At 49.6% G+C, this 20,206-nt stretch overlaps 2 long non-coding RNA genes across 3 annotated transcripts; one reads left to right on the forward strand and one right to left on the reverse strand.

Annotated features, from left to right (window-relative positions):
* Positions 1-1,228: 1,228 nt before the first annotated feature.
* On the reverse strand, positions 1,229-8,648 carry LOC141731113 (uncharacterized). The gene is made up of 2 exons (XR_012583046.1): positions 8,563-8,648; positions 1,229-2,623 (listed from the first exon to the last, which is right to left on the reverse strand). It is a non-coding gene; the product is annotated as an uncharacterized LOC141731113 (long non-coding RNA).
* A 613-nt stretch (positions 8,649-9,261) lies between these two features.
* Positions 9,262-17,418, forward strand: LOC106629655 (uncharacterized). Of its 2 annotated transcripts, XR_012583041.1 has the most exons (4): positions 9,262-10,871; positions 12,340-12,436; positions 13,941-14,009; positions 15,184-17,418. It is a non-coding gene; the product is annotated as an uncharacterized LOC106629655 (long non-coding RNA). The 2 variants fall into 2 exon arrangements; XR_012583040.1 differs by lacking the exon at positions 15,184-17,418 and having other exon boundaries at positions 13,941-15,174.
* The last annotated feature ends 2,788 nt before the right edge of the window (positions 17,419-20,206 follow it).

Here is a 20,206-nt window from a genome sequence, read left to right on the forward strand (position 1 = left end):
ACTGAAATATGAACTCTTTAGTAGTGTTTCATTTGCCAGAAAATTCCAGGAAATACTATTTTATACAGTGATTAAATTAAAGGTCTTGTACTCAACCATTCTCTTACCAGGATATCAAGAAGGATGGAGGGTGGTTATTTAAAGTCTTGGCATAAACTTTCTAGTATTTCAAACCAGTTACTCTTCAAATCTGGCTTTGAGGCTGTTCACTGATTCCTCTCCAGATTTGAGGCTAACCACACTTTTGAGGAAGTCAGAAAGGGGAAGAAAATACTCAGTAAAACTGGAAGGACCTTAACCCCATGTGTGTAATTTAGGATGTGGTACCATGAGCTGGATGGGCTGGAAGTTCCCCGTGTTTCCCAGCCCCTCTGCAGTCATGGGCAGATCCCAGCCCCTCCTGGGGCAGATCCCCAGCCTTTCCCAGCCCCTCCTGGGGCAGATCCCAGCCCCTCCTGGGGCAGATCCCCAGCCTTTCCCAGCCCCTCCTGGGGCAGATCCCAGCCCCTCCTGGGGCAGACCCCCAGCCTTTCCCAGCCCCTCCTGGGGCAGATCCCAGCCCCTCCTGGGGCAGACCCCCAGCCTTTCCCAGCCCCTCTGCAGTCCTGGCAGACCCCCAGCCTTTCCCAGCCTATCCCGGGGCAGATCCCCAGCCTTTCCCAGCCCCTCCCGGGCTCGCAGGGAGCCTGCGCTGGCCCCGGGGCTTCGGGAGCCCCCCGGGGTTGGTGCCGTGGCTGCAGGCTCGGGCAGAGCCGAGGTGCCGGAGCCCCGTTCCTGCCCTGAGCTGCTGTGCTGCAGCCCGGGCTCTTTGCTGCCTTTTCCTGCTGCTCCTCGCTCCTTGCCTGCCCTGCTCCCGAGGCACGGCCGCCGAGCAGGGATGTCCCGGCCGGCAGGGGCACGCAGGCAGCTCTGTGGGCTCCGCTCTGTCCCTGAATCACCCCCCAAAGCCGCCCTTCCCCTCAGCACCCTCCTGCAGGGCCGTGGCTGGATCCTTCCCCCCCTCTGGGATCGCTGCTCAATCAAACCGTGTCTGGTGTCAGCTGTGCGGGGAAGGTTCATTGCTCCAGCTCTGACCCTCGCTGAAATCAGCTCCAGTGCCATCTGCTGCTGCTGTCCCTCTGTCCCGCAGTGACAGCTCCCCAGCAGCAACTCACCAGTCAGGACTTGCACCTTTGACACGTATTTTCATGGCAAACCTGAATATTCACCCAGTATTTTTATAGGAAAATTCTGTTATTCTTGCCACTAAGAAATAAGCAGGTTTCAAACACTCCCTTGTAGTACAGTTATAGGAAAGTTTCCCATTGTGTAGAACACATTTCACACAGCTGTGGTAGGAAAACAAATTAATTTCCATTTTAGTCAGAACCAGGAGATTTCAGGAATATGTCATGTGCTTTGTCTCTCCAGTTTTGTTAATAAAGAAGCTGATATTTGCATAGGCAGGTTGGTATAACTGGGAGTATTTTGTTCCTTTTATAAGTGATTTGTCTCTCTGTAACCCCAGCTTGTTTGTGATGATCCATTACAAGAACCTGCATTGCAGGGGCAGAGGCAGCCACTCACTCTTGTCTCTATTGCTTTATATTTTAATTTGACTTTATCTCTCATCATCAGTCCCACTAATAAATATGAAAAGGTTGTGTTCATTTATTTCTGCATCAGAAGAGCTTTGGTCTCCATGGTTACAGCCATGCAGCTTTACTTTCACCATAAGCTTGGTGCTTTTTTTCCCTTTACAGACTTTGCAGTGGGTTCTCCATCTTGAGCTTTTCCACATGCATTTTTAAAACAAGCATTTTTTTCCATTTCTCCTTATTGTACTTGATGCACAGCCAATAATCTAAAAGGTGCATCCCCTCCTCTCTTCCCTATTCAAAGAACTGAGGCTGTTTAATGTTCCTGGGGCTCTTTTGAAGTAAAAACCTTTAAAATGCTACAGGTGCAGGGATGGGCTGTGCTGCTGGTGGTCCTGGCTGAATCACACCTACACTGCAAAATGGAACCTGCAAAGGCCCAGAACAGCTGCACAGAAAGTTTATTTCTATCATTCAGGTTATATCACACAGCAGTTTGTAAAACACTGCTCCTGGTGCAGAGTGTGCGGGAGGCTTCAGCCAGCTGGTGTTTATGGCATTTTAAAATTCTGCCATTGACTTCAAATTCTCCTGCAAAATCAGTGTTTGTGGAGCTGGCACAGTTGGCACAGGACTGGCAGGTTTGCACTAGAGCACTCTCCAACCCCTGATCATTTCAAATATTAAACATGAAGGTCAGCAAAGTGAGATTTTGGATATTGTCTTCACTGAATTTGGAAGCTCAACCAGGTACAGACTCCTGGGATCAAATCTTGGAGTGAATCTTCCCTCTCCACACACAGAGCTACAGCAGGGTCAGAAATCTGTGCTGCCCCTTGGAGTTGCCAGCCAAAGACCTGAGGTGTGACAGAGCCAGGGTGTCCAGAGGGATGAACCCTTCAGAATAACTCAGGCACCTTTCCCAGGAGCCTCTTGGTTGTCAAGAATGACTTACTCTGACTTTTGGTACCAACGCTGTCCAGGAGAAAGCCTTAGCTGGGCAGGCTCTGCAGGTCAGAGGGGCGAGGCGCTGGCAGGGCAGGGCTCTGAAACAGAAACAGGGCAGAAATTCAGCTCCTTGCTCAAGAACAGGAAATAATACTTGAGGGAATTGTCTGCTGAAAGAGACCGGGGGGTGGAATCATCATCTCAGAACTGAAGTTGCTCTCCAGTAATAATAACTGACTTTGTAAGCAGTGCTGAAAATGTGAAGTTGTTTACTCTCACACCTGATTCTACAGACTTGGAAATCATCTTAGCTGGGTTAATATTGAACAGATAAAAATAGAGTAGAACACTGGGGAAATTAGTTTTAAAGCACAGAGAAATGCAAATGAATTAGTACCACTTGAAAATACTGACTACAGAAGAAATACAGAGAGGGATTTGGGTTTGCTTCTGGGGTTTTTAAGAATTCAAATAATTGATTAATCCCGAATTGAGGAGATAAGTAATTTCTTTCTGTAGTGCAGCAATGCAGAGCTCGAGCTAAAATCCCGGTCTCAATGGAAAAGGAGCCTGTCTTTCCCCTGAGGTTGATGCTCTCCAGGCTCTAAACTTCACCTATTTCCAGAGGCCAGTTTGCTATTTAGATTAAATCCTCCCATGTATTTGTGTGCAATTCTCCTCCCCGTGTTTCATCACCTCCTTCCCATGGGCACAACTTTCGATGTAACCCAAACCCAAGTTTCCCTTCCCTGACTCTCAGCCTTCACAAGCACTGGTAAGACAAGCTGGGGAATCTGAACTGACCATGGAAGGGCTGCTAGTCATGACCTGCACCCCAGTGGAACAGAAAGGACAAAAAGCCTGAAGCAAAAAGCTGTGAGAATATCCAGCTGTAATAATTCATGGTGGGATATGAACCCTGTCACTGTATCCCCCAAAATAAAAGTAGAGAGAAGGAAAAGTTACAGACCACTCCAGTTTTCCGAGTAAAACATCCCTCATTTTCAGGGCAGCACTGCCAGTGGTCACCCCGGGATCGAAGGGGCAGAAGTTGGGCTGTGAATGACAGTAATTAAGGTTAACGAGCTGGGTGCCAGTCTGTTTGCAGAAAGCTCTGGCAGAGCAAGCCAGCTTCACTGGGGCACAGCCTCTCCCACAGCCCCAAAGCAGCCTCTGCCTTTCCCAAGCTCATGAAATCTCTGTCCCACTCTGCTTTGTAACCTGTTACTTGAGAGAGTGACAGCACTTACTACCCAAAACTCCTCCAAAAGATGATGCCTCAGTTGCAATGAGAGTTTAGTATTGTTTCGATCCCTGTGATAGTAAATGTGATGCTTTGATGTCTAATACCTCACCCTTTCTCTAACGTTGCAGCTCTTTTGACTCACACCTTCCCCTCTCACCTGCAGGTGCCAGGTTCTCTGCACCCCCTTGCCATGGGGCATTTTGGGGGTGACTCCCAGAACCGTGCCATAACCCCTTCCAAAACTGTGCCATAACCACTTCCACCACCTCTCCTCCTTTGGCTGCATCCCCCAGACTCAGGGAGGAATTCCTGTTAGCAGCCAGAGTCAAAGGAACCACTTCACTCCTATCTGAGGTTCAGCTGCTGAGTCCCTGGGAAAGGAGAGGCCAAGCTCCCATTCCACACAAGGTTTCCCAAAGAGGGCCCAGGAAAGCTTTTCCACAGCGGGACAGAACTCCCCCAGGGCAGGAGGAACCTGTGCTGTGCCCAGCTCACAGGCTGAGAGGAAATTATTCCTTTGAGGTCGGGGAAACTCAAAGGAGAAGTGAGGTGGTTGCCTGCTAAGCAGGAGGGGGATGAGGGGAAGAGGGAGAAAATGTCTGAAATTCCAAAGGCTCCTGAAGTGATCAAAAGAGAAAGGTTTAAGCAGGAGCAAAGAGCTTTTTGCCTCCAGATCACTGGATTCCTCTGTGTCCCCGATCAGAAAGGCAGATCTCTCTTGATCTGCCCCCGTCTTCTATTAACTCAAAGATCCAACACTGAGGGAATAAGCTGAGAAAATACAGACTAAAGGAATTACAGAGGAATTTAGCATTTGGAAGGCAGTGTAGCATGTTCAGATGAGGCCTGATCAAATAATAGTAACGAAAGGATTAAAACATTTACCAGAGCTTTTGAAAAATCAAGCACACACCACTCTGCACTTGCAGGCAAATAAAAGCACTGGCATGTAGAATCATGCCTGGAAGATTAAAACTTCTGGTGGCAGCTTTAGAGACTTCAGTCAGCTGCATTTGAACAGGCAGCAGGTTATCCAGGGAGACAAATTGTGTGACACAGTGTGGAAGGCACTAAAAGCACCCTGGAGAAATGCAGCTGGAAGCCCCCAGGCCCCAGATGGCACAGCAAACAGGGAGCAGGAAGAAAATGACCCATTTAAGGGCAGAGTGGTCACTGACAACTCAGCCCAGCATCAGAACAGCAAAGCTGGGTCTAGAGCTGATCATTCCAGGGTACAGCACATCCAGGTGGAATTCTCTTCAGGACAGGAGTCGTTTCTGTCCTAGGGCAAACACAGCGATGTCAAATCACTCCAGCTTTCAGAGCACAAGCCCTGGAGCCCAATTTTTGCTTTCCTCCTACACTACATATCCTGTACTCAGCATTCCTTGGATTCCATTCTCCATATGGAGCACCTTTACTATCACAGGCAGGTAAAGGGATCAAAGTACTGCTCTGTAAGCCCAAAATGACTGAATGAGGAGCACAAGCTGCAGGATTTTCTTCCTGGAGAAACACAAAAGTCCTTTCCTTCCTGTTGTTCCAAACACTTCTGTGCAAGCACTTTGGAGCAAAGTCAATCCCATGCAAGCTCCAGAAAGCATCACGTAGATCTTGTTGACTGAAACTGGTCATTAATGACAACCTTTCACTTACAACATATAATTTCCTCAAGGCAAGGATAAATCAGGCTTCCCTTGTGAAGCACAATACCCTGACAACACAAAAAAAATCTGCCAGAGAGTTATTTGTATTTCATAAATAATAATGAGATACATGAATTCAAGAGAATTTAGAAAAAACACAGGAGAAATAACCAACAACCATGTCCCACTTTTCCTGCCTCAGTCTCTTCAGATCTGTTCAACAGCTGCAATAATGACCTGCACAGATCAATAACCCTGCAGGAGCACTGGGAGCTCAGCTCACCGGCTGCACACAGAGTGTGGGAGGCAGCAGAGGTGGGACAGGAGCCCAGCACAGGCTGGGTCCTGAGTGTGCAGCCCCTGGCGTGGTGCTGGGTCTGTTGCTCACCAGGTGATGGATGCAGCTCCTCACTGACGGAATCATCCCCAGGAGCAGCAAGAGAAGGTCTGGGTGCGTTTTGGTGCCGTTTGTGGTGCTGTGACAATCTGTGTCTGAGAGGCTTCCTCGGGCAGCCAGCCTGGCTGTGCCATGCCCAGACTCCCAAGTGCCTCCTGCTCAGCCTCAGGAGAGCCAGGAGGGAGCTGGAGTGAAACAAGGAATCAGACAAACCAAGATAAACAAAAACCAGCACTGAGCACATCAGCCTTCAGAGCAGCACAGGCAGGGACCTTCACAGGCCGTTCTAGCACAAATACTCCCATTTTATCAGTAAGGTAACTGCATGCACTCTTTGCCCTGGCTTTTACTGCCAGCCCTGCCCTCAGGTTCCCAGGTCCCTGCCCAGTGGGACAATCTAAGGGAGGGCCCAGGACAGGCAGAGCCAGAGAGGGACTATTGCAGCAACCTGGTGAGAAAAGGAAAAACCCACAAACACTAACAAAACCTTTGGGACCAGATGATGCATTTGGGGATGCTAAAGCTGCTGGTTCCCAGCACTGTGAGGCTGCTGCCAATCAGTTGAAATGCCAGGGCAATCAGAGCAGGGTCTTGATGGCTGGAAAAAAGCCAAATGTCATATTCAGCTTCCAGAGGGCTGAGGAGGAAGAACTACAGGACGTTCAGCCTAACCTCAGTCCCAACAAAAACATGGAGCAAACCCTTGTGGAATCCATTCCCAGCGCTCCAAAGGAGAGGGGATGATCAGAAAGGGTCAGCACAGCCCTGCTGGGGGCGAGCAGTGGTCACTGACCCTGGGCATGGCACCAGCACCACAGGCTGGGCACACCAACCATCACAGAGGCTGAGCAGCTGCTCCTCAGCCTCAGCAGGAGAAGGAATGGGCATGGAAAGCACCTTGGACACTCCAGCACATCCTGCAAGTGTGGCAAAACTGCAAGTGCCAGATTTAGCCTGGCAAAATCCTCAATATTCTCATGCTCATTGGGAAGGCATTCAGACAAACAGAGACTGACCCACCCACAAGTCACAGGAGATGGAAAATCACTCTCATTTTCCAAGAGTAATACAGCAGGAAATAAAGATCAGTGGGGGCTGGCTTGTATGACAACTCTAGTGAGCAGCTGGGATGCTGTTCTGTGGTGGTACAGCAGAATTTTGCCCACAAATACAAGAACAGCCAGCATGGCTTCACTGTCCAACAAAGCTGAGGAGCTTGCTTCCAGCTGAGACCAACAGCTGATGCTCAGAGTACAAAAACAGGGCAAGTGTGCAGCACTCCTGACTGAAATACTGCCCTAACCTGTAGGAATCTGCAGCATAAGAGTTCATTGAAATAGAGAAATAGCTTTGCTCAACAACTTTGATGATTTTTAACATCTACAAATCTTCTTTCAGTTACAACTGCAACGGTGAGTTCCAAACCTCAGTGATGCATCGCATGTCCAAAACCCTCTCTTAGTTTATTTGGACATCATTCCTTGACAATTCCTACTTACTGTCTTGTACAATTTCAGATTCCATAAACTCTACCATATTCCTGTGCAGTGTGGAAAAGAGAAGACTAAAATCTGCTCAGCTGTTTCCCAAAGGGATGTGGATCCCAACTCCTGCTCCAGATGCCTTTTCCAGTCCTGCTGCAACAGGATCAGGACTCAGTCAAAGATGAAACCACAGATGCAAACAGGGACAGAAGATGTTTTTGATTTTCTGTCCTCATACTTCTCCTAACAGTTCCTAACTTTCAGTTCTTTCTTGCCTGTAACTGACCTGTGAGCTGAAGGTTTTCCTGAGGCCATCTGGATTCCATGATCTCTTTCTTTACAGACCAACACCTCACTCACGTGCGGCTCCCTCTTATCAGCCCCGGCTGCATCACAATTCATTGACGCCTCGTTTTGGCCAGTTCTCCTCTCAGTCTCTCCATGTTGCAAGGTCTCTCTGCAGTTGCCATTCCCTTTTGTGATCTCAAAATAGCCATGCCAACAGCTTTTCTCACCTCATGGTTTGCCTCATTTCCTAAATCCTTTGTGAAGGCCGAGCAGCCTGCTAGAGATACGGACAGCACCTGAAAGGCTTCTTCCCAAGCCTCTTAGCTCAGGAGCATGTCAAATATTTGTGATCCCAAGAGGATGAAGGGGCCACTTCTGCACTTTGCAGGCCCATCATGGAACACATTTGAACATGTGACTTTTAGCACCTGACAAGAGCACAGCCGCAGTGCTTAGGTGGGGGGAGAACATCCCAGACACTCCCTCCCCTGATACAAGCCTCTGTTTCTTTTGTAAAAAGAAATCATGTTATCTCTTATGGGCTGGAAATTAGAACAGTTTTGCAGTCCCACAAAGTCCTGCTGCAGGGGGCACTCAGGAAAGGAAAGAGTTCAGCAGGAATGCCGGGGGCTCTGCACTTTCCTGGGAGAGACACTCGCAGGGAACAGCTCTCCCTCAGCTTTGTCAGCGGGCACAGCAGGGCTGGGGGGCCTTTGGGGGACCCCAAACCCGGCTGGGGCAGTGAGGGGAGGGAGCCCCGGTCAGCCCGGGCCGGCTGCGCTCGGACACACGGACACACGGACACACGGACACACGGACACAGGGACAGACACACACACGTCCTGGCACACCCTGGGCAATCCTGCAGTGTGCCCGGCAGGCACAGCCCAGCAGGGACACCCCAGCCCGCCCCGAGTGCGAAACCCGTCCGGGCAGAGCCGGAGCCGCGGCGCTCAGCGCCCAGCCGGGCACACACCTCGCTCACACCTGGCTGTCCTTCCCCAGCCGCACCGACACACGGACCCTGCGACAGAACGAGCGCTGCCGGAGCCCGAAATACCCGCACTGACTATAAATATATGATGAAAGAGCTTTAAACTGTGCCCTGAGGCAGCTCCCGATTGGCTGCCAGTGATGTCACCCAGCCCCGGAGCCCAGCCAGGGCCGGGCTGGGGAGGCTCCGCTCCGAGCATGGCAGCGGGAGCGCGCACCGCGGGGCCGAGCATGGCAGCGGGAGCGCGCACCGCGGGGCCGAGCACGGCAGCGGGAGCGCGCACCGCGGGGCCGAGCACGGCGGCGGGAGCGCGGGGGAACCGGGGGCGAACCAGGGTGGAAGCAGAGTGTAACCGCAGTGTAACTGCACCGTGTAACCAGAGTGTAACCGCGGTGTAACTGCGGTGTAACTGCACCGTGTAACCAGAGTGTAACCGCGGTGTAACCAGGGTGGAACCACGGTGGAACCGCACCGTGCTACCAGAGTGTAACCAGAGTGCAACCGCGGTGTAACTGCGGTGTAACTGCACCATGTAACCAGAGTGTAACCGCGGTGTAACTGCACCGTGTAACCAGAGTGTAACCGCGGTGTAACTGCGGTGTAACTGCACCATGTAACCAGAGTGTAACCGCAGTGTAACTGCGGTATAACTGCACCATGTAACCAGAGTGCAACCACAGTGTAACCACAGTGTAACCGCAATTTAACCACACCGTACAACCAGATTGTAACCAAACTGTAATCGGAGTGCAACCACAGTGTAACCAAGGTGTAACCGCAGTGTAACTGCGCCATGTAACCAGAGTGTAACCGAAGTGTAACCAGAGTGTAACCAGAGTGAAACCACAGTGTAACCGCAGTGTAACCGCACCATGTAACCACAGTGTAACCAGAGTGTAATGGCGGTGTAACCACACAGTGTAACCCTATTGTAACCACGGTGTAACCACACCGTGTAGCCCCGCGCTCACTGCCCCACAGCCACACCACAGACCCGCACCTTCCCCAGGAGCCGCTGTGCCCCCAGGCCCTGCTGCGCTCACAGCCCCATCCCAAGGACAGCGCTTTACTCGGACAGAAGCCTTCCTAAAGGGTACAGAAATCAGTGTTTGGGTATTAAAGACACACTTGTGCACATTCCGAGCAAGTGCTTTGGCCTTTCCCAGCAGTTGTGACCTTACACATTTCTAGTCAAAGGTGAGCTGAGTACTCTGCCCTTCCCTTTCCCCACAGGCACCTGGCCTCCAGTCCTGTTTGAATAAACTGCTATGGAAGTGAGGGACATTTTACACAAACCCTAACAATACCACTATCCCAGGCTGCTCCAAGCCCTGTCCAACCTGGCCTTGGACACTTCCAGGGATCCAGGGGCAGCTACAGCTACTCTGGACAACCTGTGCCAGGCATCACTACTCTCACAGCAAAGAATTTATTCCCAACATCCCATCTAACATTGCTCTCCAGGCATTGCTCCTTGTCCTGTCACTCCAGGCCCTCTTAAACATCCCTTTCCATCTTTCTTGTTGGTGCCTTCAGGTGAAGGCTGCATATTGTTATCCACTGCTGTTCCTTCTGCCTTTCTTTGCAGTTTCATATTAAAAACAAGTGTGCTAAAATCAGCGATAGGAAAAAGCCCCCACAAGCTCAGTGGGGGCTTTCCTATCTAACCTCCCGCTTTCCTCGATTACTCCTAAAGGACCTCTTGACCGCTGAACCCAGCACATACCATGGGTTATTTCGAGCGGAACAAGTCCATTAACTTGTAAACACTCCTGGAAACCGGGAGGCAGCGCCAGCCCGCTCCTGCTCCGGCAGCTCCGCAGTCCGTGTGCTCACACTCGCCATCTGCTCGGCTGCGTTTGGAGCGCAGGACAAAATGGGACTGCTGAGTAAAGGCTGCTCAGAGCGCCAGGGGATAACCCGAGCTCGCCGAGCCATCAGCTCGGGCTCGTTTGGATTTTCCTTCCAGCCGCACAGCCCTCGCTCTCCCAGCGCTCAGCGCACCCGAGTAAAGCGGTGCCATAGAACCCAGCGCTGCTGCCCGGCAATGGCCACGGGGCAACCGGGAGAAGCAGCCGGAGCCCGGCCGGGAGCGCGGACAGCGAGGGACCGGGGGGGCCGGGCGGCGGGCGGAGCGCAGGGAGGCGCGGGGATGCTCAGGGATGCTCATGGATGCTCGGGTGAACGCAGGGATGCGCGGGGAATGCTCAGGGATGCTCAGGAATGCACGGGGATGCTTCGGGATGCACGGGGAGGCGCGGGGATGTTCAGGAATGCTCATGGATGCTCGGGTGAGCGCGTGGATGCGCGGGGAATGCTCAGGGATGCTCAGGAATGCAGAGGGAGGCGCGGGTGAGCGCAGGGATGCGCGGAGGGATGCGCGAGGATGCTCAGGGATGCGGAGGGATGCGCGGGTGAACGCAGGGATGCTCTGGAATGCTCAGGGATGCTCAGGGATGCAGAGGGAGGCGCGGGTGAGCGCAGGGATGCTCTGGAATGCGCAGGGATGCTCAGGGATGGTCAGGGATGCTCAGGGATGGTCAGGGAGGGAGGCGCGGGTGAGCGCAGGGATGCGCGGAGGGATGCACATTTTTCTGCCACTGCTGCGCAGCAAAGCCCCTTCCCCGGAACACCGCGACATCAGCCCAGAGTGCCCAAAGCCGCGGGAGCAGTGATGGAATGTGCTCCATTTTGGGAAACAGGCATGGCTTAAATTCGTTCTTTTCAAAAATGAGATTTACAGTACAAACCCCCTTGTGATTCCCTGGGAAACTAAGAAAGATCATTTCTTTGCCCCAAAAGTCACACACAGCTGGAAAAAAGGGCTTTAGCAGGACATACTCATGCCACAAACACCTGAGCACAATTTTAGACTGAAAATTCCTTCACCTGGTTCCAGACCCTTCATCCTTCACCCCCACACCCTTTTACTGCCAGTCCAGCTCTGTCCTCTGCACAAAGGAGCCCAGGTGTTTCTTGAATCCACTTTGCCTTTCCAGCGCTTCACTCATTCCCCCGTTAATGAAACCCATATGGTTGAGTATTACTGCCCTCCCTGTCTTCCTCAAGGCCCTTTTCCAGAGGCTTGAATCCACTTTATGACTAGCTTTCCCTGTACTACAAAAAGTTGCAGAGGTTTTATGAGCACCTTTCATGATTCTGAAGGCTACTACAAAATGGCTTATTTACTTGAGACACCAGGAACCAAAGATGAGTGTCTCCTATTTTCAAAAGCATCTTTGTCCAAGATCACCCCTTTTACAGCTTTCCACTTAAGAGCCACTTCAAGAATTAATGTGGCAGACTGCATATATTAAACTGGAAGCTCAGAGACAGAACAGCTTGCATGAAGACAGCTGCAGTGATTTTCAACCCCAATTGAATCCTGAGTATAAATTATGAACTTGTTTTTATAAAATAAAATATTTGTAAACAGATAATAAATTTATAGCTTTTTTTTTTTTTCCTGTGCAGAAATAAAAATAGGAACAGAATAAACACAGAGATTTTTGCTTTTGTCACACTGAGACCACAATTTCCACAGACATTCCTCTGATGGGACACCGTTCCAAAAGTATCTATTACATGGTTACAACAGTGAGGAGAAGAGCATAACGTGCTTGGAGTCAATAATCCACAGAAATATGGCAAAACAGAGTTCCCAACACGCTCACCACAACTATGGCTGGCAAGAACAGAAATTCTCAGTGTACTAAAATCCATTTGAAATGTTTAACCCTAACATCATCCAATCTGCAGGATGTTTCCTCATCTCAGCTGGAGTAGAATGTGTGGCTGGAAGAGCACAGTATAACCAAAGAAACCCTGAAACGGGAAACAGAGTCAGCCTTCCCTGGTAAGCCAATTCTAATATTTGGGAAATGTGGTTATTTTCTCTGAGCAGCAGATGTATAAATGGCACACCTGTAACAAAGTTCCAGCCCAGGTTTGTGAAGAGGAGCCCTGACCCATTAGTGTTTCACACACGCTGTTTTGTAACACTGAGCACACCCAGGCCTGTCTGACGGTGTAAACGTGGCACCGAGCCTGCACTGCAGGCAGAAATGCAAATACAGACAGCAAAGCTGCTGCAGCTGCAGCTGCAGCCACCCCCCGGCCCAGCAGCCAGGCCTGCAGAGCTGCAGTGGAACATGCAAACACTTCCAGCAGTGTGAGCAGCTCTGCTGCAGTGGAACATGCAAACACTTCCATTGGTGTGAGCAGCAGCTCTGCTGCAGTGGAACATGCATACACTTCCATTGGTGTGAGCAGCTCTGCTGCAGTGGAACATGCAAACACTTCCACTCTGTTCCTGCACCCCTGACAGCAGCACAGGGTCTGGGGTGAGGAGACAATTCCTGCCAGTGACTGGCACCAGCAGTACCTGCTCTGTAAGGAATTCTCTTTAGCTCTGCACAGGGCAGTGTTATGTAAAACGCTGCCCAAGGAAGATTTTTCCTGCTTTTCAAGAGCAAGCACTGAGCCAACACCCGTGTGCTGCAGAGTGCATTTCAAGCTGAACTAACCAATAGTCCCTGGCACTGACACGGGGGAGGAGCTCTGGTTCCTATTTTCTGGCACAGATCAGCCCGGCTTACAGAAAGGCAGCATTTTACAAATCTTTACATATGTAGCCAGAAGCTTTTGTCAGTGAGATCCAATTATAGCTTAAAAAACAATTCCTATGACAGAAAAGAGACAGAGCACTAATGAAGGTGCCTCTCTGACAAATCAAGTTTTTTCTAGTTGTTTTTGTTCATTCATTTGATCTCAGTACTGGAATTTTGTAACAAGAATTGGCTCCGTATCTTTCAAAACATAAAGGGCCTAATCCCTCCCATTAGAGAACAGGAAGTCAGAAGCCAATCTTAGCACTGACTGAAAAAAGGAATCTGGATTGTTTTTTAAACGTCTTTGTTGCACATAAATGAGACCGTTTTCCCGCTGGTGCCATAGCAGCATGATGGCTCAATGAAAAGCTGATTGTCCCCAACAAGCGGCACCTGTTTGCACAGGAGCTTTGCCCCGGTGCTGTCTCTGGAGCAGCGGCTCTGCAATGTCCCCTGGGTAACTCCTGAGCTGCACAAGCCGATGGCTGTGCCTGCGCTGTCCTGCCTGGCAGGGTGACACGGTGACAAGGACACGCCTGCTGCAAAGCCCTTTTACACTGCTGGGAGCGCAGCCCAACACAATCCACTCAGGTGGGACAGGCAGTGCTTCTGTATTTTGGCTCATGTTCTTGTCCCCTTGGAAAGTGCAAACTGTCCCTGTCCAGCACTGACAGCTGCACTCACTGCTGGGCCTTTGCATCCTCTCATTTGATGCTCCCACCTTAAACTGTTTTCTTTCTCAATGCACAGCAAGGAGGTCTCTCAACCCAGTTAATGCACCAGTCCAGATCACAATGGAACTGGATGAACATCAAGCAGGTAAAATAAACTAAACATCCCCCTAAAGTCCCTAACATTACATATTTAAGCATGTGCTAGATTTTTTTTGTGTTCCCCATTACTAAAAAAATTGGCCTGTAGTACTCAGCACTTGAAAATTAATGAGTTTAAAATATGAACATAGTACACCCCCAGGTTTGAAATATTCTGCTCTATTTTCCCTCCTCTCATCTTTCCCATCTGGTATGGTTTAGTAATAATTTAACAAATATTTTTCTTCAAGACTGTCAGAAAAATCTCACAGCACTTTGAAAACACCAAATATTATCTTGTGAGGTAAATTAGGACACAAAAAGTAGTGTGACATACATGTGATCACACATTGTCAGTGGCAAAGAATTACAGAAATTGCAATATGTGCTGCTCTGGAGTCTTCAAGAAGAGAAACTGCTAATATACAGCCAAGAGTGAGGCTGACACCTCCCTCGAGTTACGCTTGAAGGATGATCTGCAAAAGTTAAAAAGTGCAAAGTCTCCACATAGGAGAGAGTTCTTACCCCAGTGATTTATTGCTGATAAGACACAGCTGTCTGTCCTCTCCATGAAGCAGAGCCTGAGCTCCTGAGCTCTGTGCTGCCAGAGAAGGGTCTCAGGTCACTCCATGGGGATGCAGCAGCAGTGTGGGATGCCACCAGCCCAGGGACCCAGCTGAGCCCTGCTCTCTGCCCCAGGGGCTCCAGTCACACCCAGCAACAGCTCCTGCTCCTTGCTGGGCCCAGCTGGACCGGCAGAGGAGCACAGAGAATGTTCCACATCCCACCCTCAGTTTCCCACTGCCATTTCTGAGAATCAGCTCCAGGGGTCAGGAGAATCCAGCAGCCAGCACTCAGCCAGGATCACAGAGCAGACCTCAGAGGAGCAGCTGCTGGTCTACTGATTATAATATTTATATGGCAAAAAAGACAGTAAAATGCCTCTAGAACAATTATCTAATAAATGTGCACCTTTTCTTCATACCAACAGCATGAGATTTTTTTGAGGTTATGTTTTATAAGTCTGCAATTATAAAAGGGTTAAAAAATACTCTTTAAATAAACATTTGATAAGATTGTCAGCCAATGCCATTGAAAGAACATTTCCAGCTTTAAGAACACAGCAGCTATTACAAGCTGAAAACAGCAAGAGTTGCTGATGCCCAGCTTTCTTCCATCAGCAGGTACGAGTGGTTTCTCTAAACTCCACATGCTGAAGTTCTCTAAAACAGATTTACTGTCCTTTCTCTAAGGCTGCTGCACCCATTCAGCCAGGGCACAGATAACATCTTTGACGAGAAATGTCTGAAATTACAGTTTCTGCCATGAGAACTTCAAGCCTTACAGCAGAAAAGCTTTTCTGCCACAGAGCTGCAAACTTCACAAGAGAAGGCTCCTTCCCCTGTTCTGCTCCCTCTGGAGGTGTTTTATTCTTACAAGCCAGCAGCCTTACCCAGCCATGTTTGTAATTTATATTTAGTACAAGGTCCTTTCTGTTCAGCCCACCGTGGATGTTCCAAACACAGAGAGTAAATCCTGATAAATCACTTTTCTCCTATGGATTAGATCCCTTTCTCTTTTCTTCACCAATGTCATCATTCCAAGGTGCTTGCAAGCACGAATACACCATTATGCAAAATTTCAACATTTTTCTTAAAAAAAAATAAAATGAAAGCACTGCGCTTGTTCAAGCCCAACTCAAGGAAGTTTCTGTGTTTCCAGCCCGGCCTTCGTGTTCTTACTGGTGTCCCAGTTACACAACAGTGTTTGCATGGGCAGCCCAGCCCTGCAGAACCTCCAGCTTGGATCCTTTTTCCAGATGGGGTATTTGCTGCAGGTTTAACAACTTTGGAAAGTTTTAGGCAATAAAGCCAAATCAATTCAGATAATGAAATTAAGGAAAAGTACGTGTTGTTTAGCTCTTTTGAAAAGCCCTGATGCCTTCATAAGCTACACCAGGGATTTCAAATTGGCAGAAAACTACCCTCATCTGCGACATATTTTCCCGTTTCCAGGAAAATATGACCGAATTTGGCCAAGTTACAATTCTTTACTGAATTCTTTACTCTATATAAACTGTGTTTTCCTGAAGATTCACTGGAGCCCAACAGCTGAGGATGAAATCAGTGTGCACCAGCCACACTGAACGATCATTATTGTCCTGGCAGCCCCTCTTTGCCCTGGACTGGGCTAATAGTGCAGGGAATTTTTTTGCCATTTCCAGGTATTTAATCTAGAATCTCAAATAAAGCTTAAGTGACAGCTGTAGGTCATTTGATCCATGATCCATCAATAAACTTCATCAGTACTTTTACATTTTACTGATTTACTTTTACATTTACCTTTTTATTCCAAAAGGTACTTGTACATTTTACTGATTTACTTGTACATTTACATTTTACTCCAACAGGTACTTGTACCTTTTCACCTCCTAAAAAGCAAGCAAAGACACAAATGAGTCCCATTTTGTGAAAAATGTGACTCATTTGTGTCTTTGCTTATTTTAGGCAGCTGTGTTTTTAACAGCTGAGTATAAACAGAACAACATAATATATAATTACTCCTAGTAAGATTTTATGGTATTTTTATTACCAGAAGGAGTAGATCGATGCAGATCAAGTGCTTTTTTAGTGCTCTAAGTGCTCTGCAGTAGCAAATCAAACAGCTGTGCCGGGGTGTTTTAGGGGTGCTTTAGGACTGTTTTAGGGATGTTTGCAGGTTCTGAGGTGTTTGCAGGGCTGTGCTGTGGTGGTTTAGGGGTGTTTTAGGCGTGTTTCAGGGTTTTTAAGGTTTTTTTGCAGGTTCCGCCGTGTTTGCAGAGTTGTGCCGGGTGTTTTAGGAGCGTTTTAGGGCCGTTTAAGGCGTGTTTCAGGGTGTTTTTAGGGTTTTTTGCAGGCTCCGCGGTGTTTGCAGGGCTGTTTTAAGGATGTTTAGGAGTGTTTTAGGGCTGTTTTAATCGTTTCTCAAGGTTTTTTTTTAAATTTCTTGCAGGCTCCACGGTGTTTGCAGGACTGTGCTGGGGTGTTTGCAGGGCTGCTTTAGGGTTGATTTAGGGCTGTTTTAGGGGTAATTTAGGGGTGTCTCGGGGCTGTTTTAGGGGTGTTGGCAGGGCTTTTTAGGCGTGTTTCAGGGTTGTTTTCAGGGTTTTTTGCCGGTTCCGCGGTGTTTGCTCGGGCCCGGCCCGCCCGCTCCCCTCGGCCCTCAGGCGGCCCCGCGCGCGCCCCGGCGCCCCCTGGCGGTGGCGGCCCCGCAGCGCCGCCCGCGGCCGAGATGGCGCCTGAGGGCCCGGCCTGGGCCCAGAGCGGGACCTGGCCCGGCCTAAGCGGGACAGAGCGAGAGCGAGGGGACAGAGCGAGGGGACAAACAGAGGGGACAAACAGAGGGGACAGAGCGAAGGGACAAACAGAGGGGACAGAGCGAGGGGACAGAGTGAGGGGACAAACAGAGGGGACAAACAGAGGGGACACAGCTAAGGGACAAACAGAGGGGACAGAGCGAAGGGACAAACAGAGGGGACAAACAGAGGGGACACAGCGAGGGGACAAACAGAGGGGACAGAGCGAAGGGACAAACAGAGGGGACAAACAGAGGGGACAGAGTGAGGGGACACAGCGAGGGGACAAACAGAGGGGACAGAGCGATGGGACAGAGCGAGGGGACAAACAGAGGGGACAAACAGAGGGTTCACCCCCACAGAGCCTGTGCCAGCCCTGCCCAGGGACACTCACATCAGGCACAGCCATGTCCTGCGGCACAGGCGCGAGAGCTTCCGCTGGGCGAAGCCTTGTACCGTACAGAGCTCATCGGAGCCACAACTGCTAATTAAACAGCCTGCATCCGACTGCTACACGAAATTAAACACCGGAATGGGCGGCAGAAGCCGTACGCTAGGGGAAAGTGCTATTCCCAACTGAAAATGTGAAAAACACAACTGTAAGGGAACTCTCTGTGAAAAGGAGCCAAAATTCCTATTTCTAAAGTGCAGGACCAAAGAGACACTCAAGAAGATGCAGCCACAAAAGCTGTGATCAATTCTCAAGCAGGAAAACACCCAAATTCCATGGCTGCTTGGGGCAGGCTACTGAGATGTGCGAGGATCAAGAGAGGTCAGCAGTAAAGCAGGTGTTTAATTTCAGCTGAAGAGTCTGAAGAGAGCAGAAGGACTTCCAAGGGGCAAAGAACATAAATTATTTCTGTATTTCTCACCAGAACTAACAGCACTCACTTGTACAGCACTGTCCTGGAAAGCTGTTTGTGTCTTCTTTATTTCTTATTTAACACCAGTACAAGTGGTGCTTGTCTAAACCAATAGACTCCAGCTGGCATGAACTAATACTTGAATGAAATTTTTTCTCTACTAAGTAGTTCACTTTGCAACATTGTCTTAATCAAGCTTGAAAATTCATTATTCATTTTTTGCAAATGTAAACAGCATTAACGAGATTTGTGTCTTGCCCACTGCAGATGTGTAGTTGACAGAAGTAAGACAAACACTGCCCGTGGTTCAACCACATGAAATGCTGTGGGTATCCTGACCAAGCATTGTGTCATCACCTTGAAAACACTGAACACAAAACCAAAACAAAGATCCCAAGATGTGGATATGTGTAAGTGGTCTAATTATTGCAAATCATTGACAAACACATACAAAGATGATATCAAGGAAGAGGCATGGGAAAAAATTCTCTGAATAATGAAACTGAACAAGTTTCCGTTTTTTTTCCCTCGGAGACAGAAATAAATCACATCAACATTTTACCGTCAAAAGGAAGGAAGGGTGTGAGGGGAAGCCATTTAAAAGGTTGGTTTAGAAACATCTTTTGTCATGTCAAGAGAAAATTTGAAATAAACTGCCCCAAAAGAACATCACCAGCTTTACGTCACCACCAGGCTCAGGTGGGATATCAGCTTCCCGCAGGTCACAAAGGGAGCGCTCCCAAGTGCTCCCACCTGGGGTTTGGAGCCTTCCTCTGTCCTTTGGTGGTGGCGGGGAAGCCTCTCAGCCTACAGAGGGCAACTTCAGAACCTCGGTCTGTGCCCTCGGGGGTCCCTGGTCCTTACCGGTGCCTCCCGAGCGCTCCCGGTCCATCCCGAGCGCTCCCGGCCTATCCCGAGCGCTCCCGGTGCCCCCCGAGCGCTCCCGGTCCATCCCGAGCGCTCCCGGTGTCCCCCGAGCGCTCCCGGTGCCCCCCGAGCGCTCCCAGTCCATCCTGATCACTCCCGGTGTCCCCCGAGCGCTCCCGGCCCATCCCGAGCGCTCCCGGTCCATCCCGAGCGCTCCCGGTGCCTCCCGAGCGCTCCCGGTGCCCCCCGAGCGCTCTCGGTTCATCCCGAGCGCTCCCGGCCCATCCCGAGTGCTCCCGGTTCATCCCGAGCGCTCCCGGTCCATCCCGAGCGCTCCCGGTACCCTCCGGGCCCGGCCGAGCTCCGCGCGCCGATCTTGGCCCCGGCGGAGCGGGCGGGAGCTGCGGCGGGAACGGAGCGGGCTCGGCTCCGGTTTCAGGCACCTGAAATTAAAGGGGTGCAGGGGAACACGGAGCCCCAGAGCGCTCGGAATTTCTCCGTCCCCGTTTGCGGGCATGGAAAGGATTTGGGGCCGGAGACGCGCCCAGCTCACCCCCAGATCCTGTCCTTGCCCCCTCCCTTTCCGTGCTCCTTTCTGCACTGCAGAGATCCAGGTACTGACGCCTGAAGCATGTTTGAAAGACAGTTAACAGCATCTCAATGTTTAATAAAACTCAAATGGTTTTTTTGCGAGTAGTTTTTTAAGTTTTAGCTCACTTATAATCTCATGAGTGTGCAAAAATATATCTACTTTTCTCTTTTTGCTGCACAGGACAGAAAGTATGAATAGCAGACTAAGTAACAAGGTTCTCATAAGATTTAAGCAATTAGGTTTTTAAATTTCAGAAATACAACACCAAGCATTTTATGTTATGACATGCAGCATTCATAGTCAGAGAAATCTATGTTTCTATATTCAACTCATTCTCCTCAGCTTTTTCAGAATTTCAAATCATTTCTGCCCTCCAACAGAAAAGAGAATCTCACTTAAAAAAAAAAAATTATTGGGTACACAATATCCAGAACAATAGCCAAGAAATAAAAGGCAAAAAAAGCAAAAAGTCTTGAGAAATTCCAGTGTCTCACAGGAATACTCTTCTCATGCCTAGAATTTACTGCTACAGCTCTGAGGGTCGAAAG

The sequence above is a fragment of the Zonotrichia albicollis genome, chromosome 17, assembly GCF_047830755.1.
Source record: "Zonotrichia albicollis isolate bZonAlb1 chromosome 17, bZonAlb1.hap1, whole genome shotgun sequence".
Classification (NCBI taxonomy): Eukaryota; Metazoa; Chordata; class Aves; order Passeriformes; family Passerellidae; genus Zonotrichia; species Zonotrichia albicollis.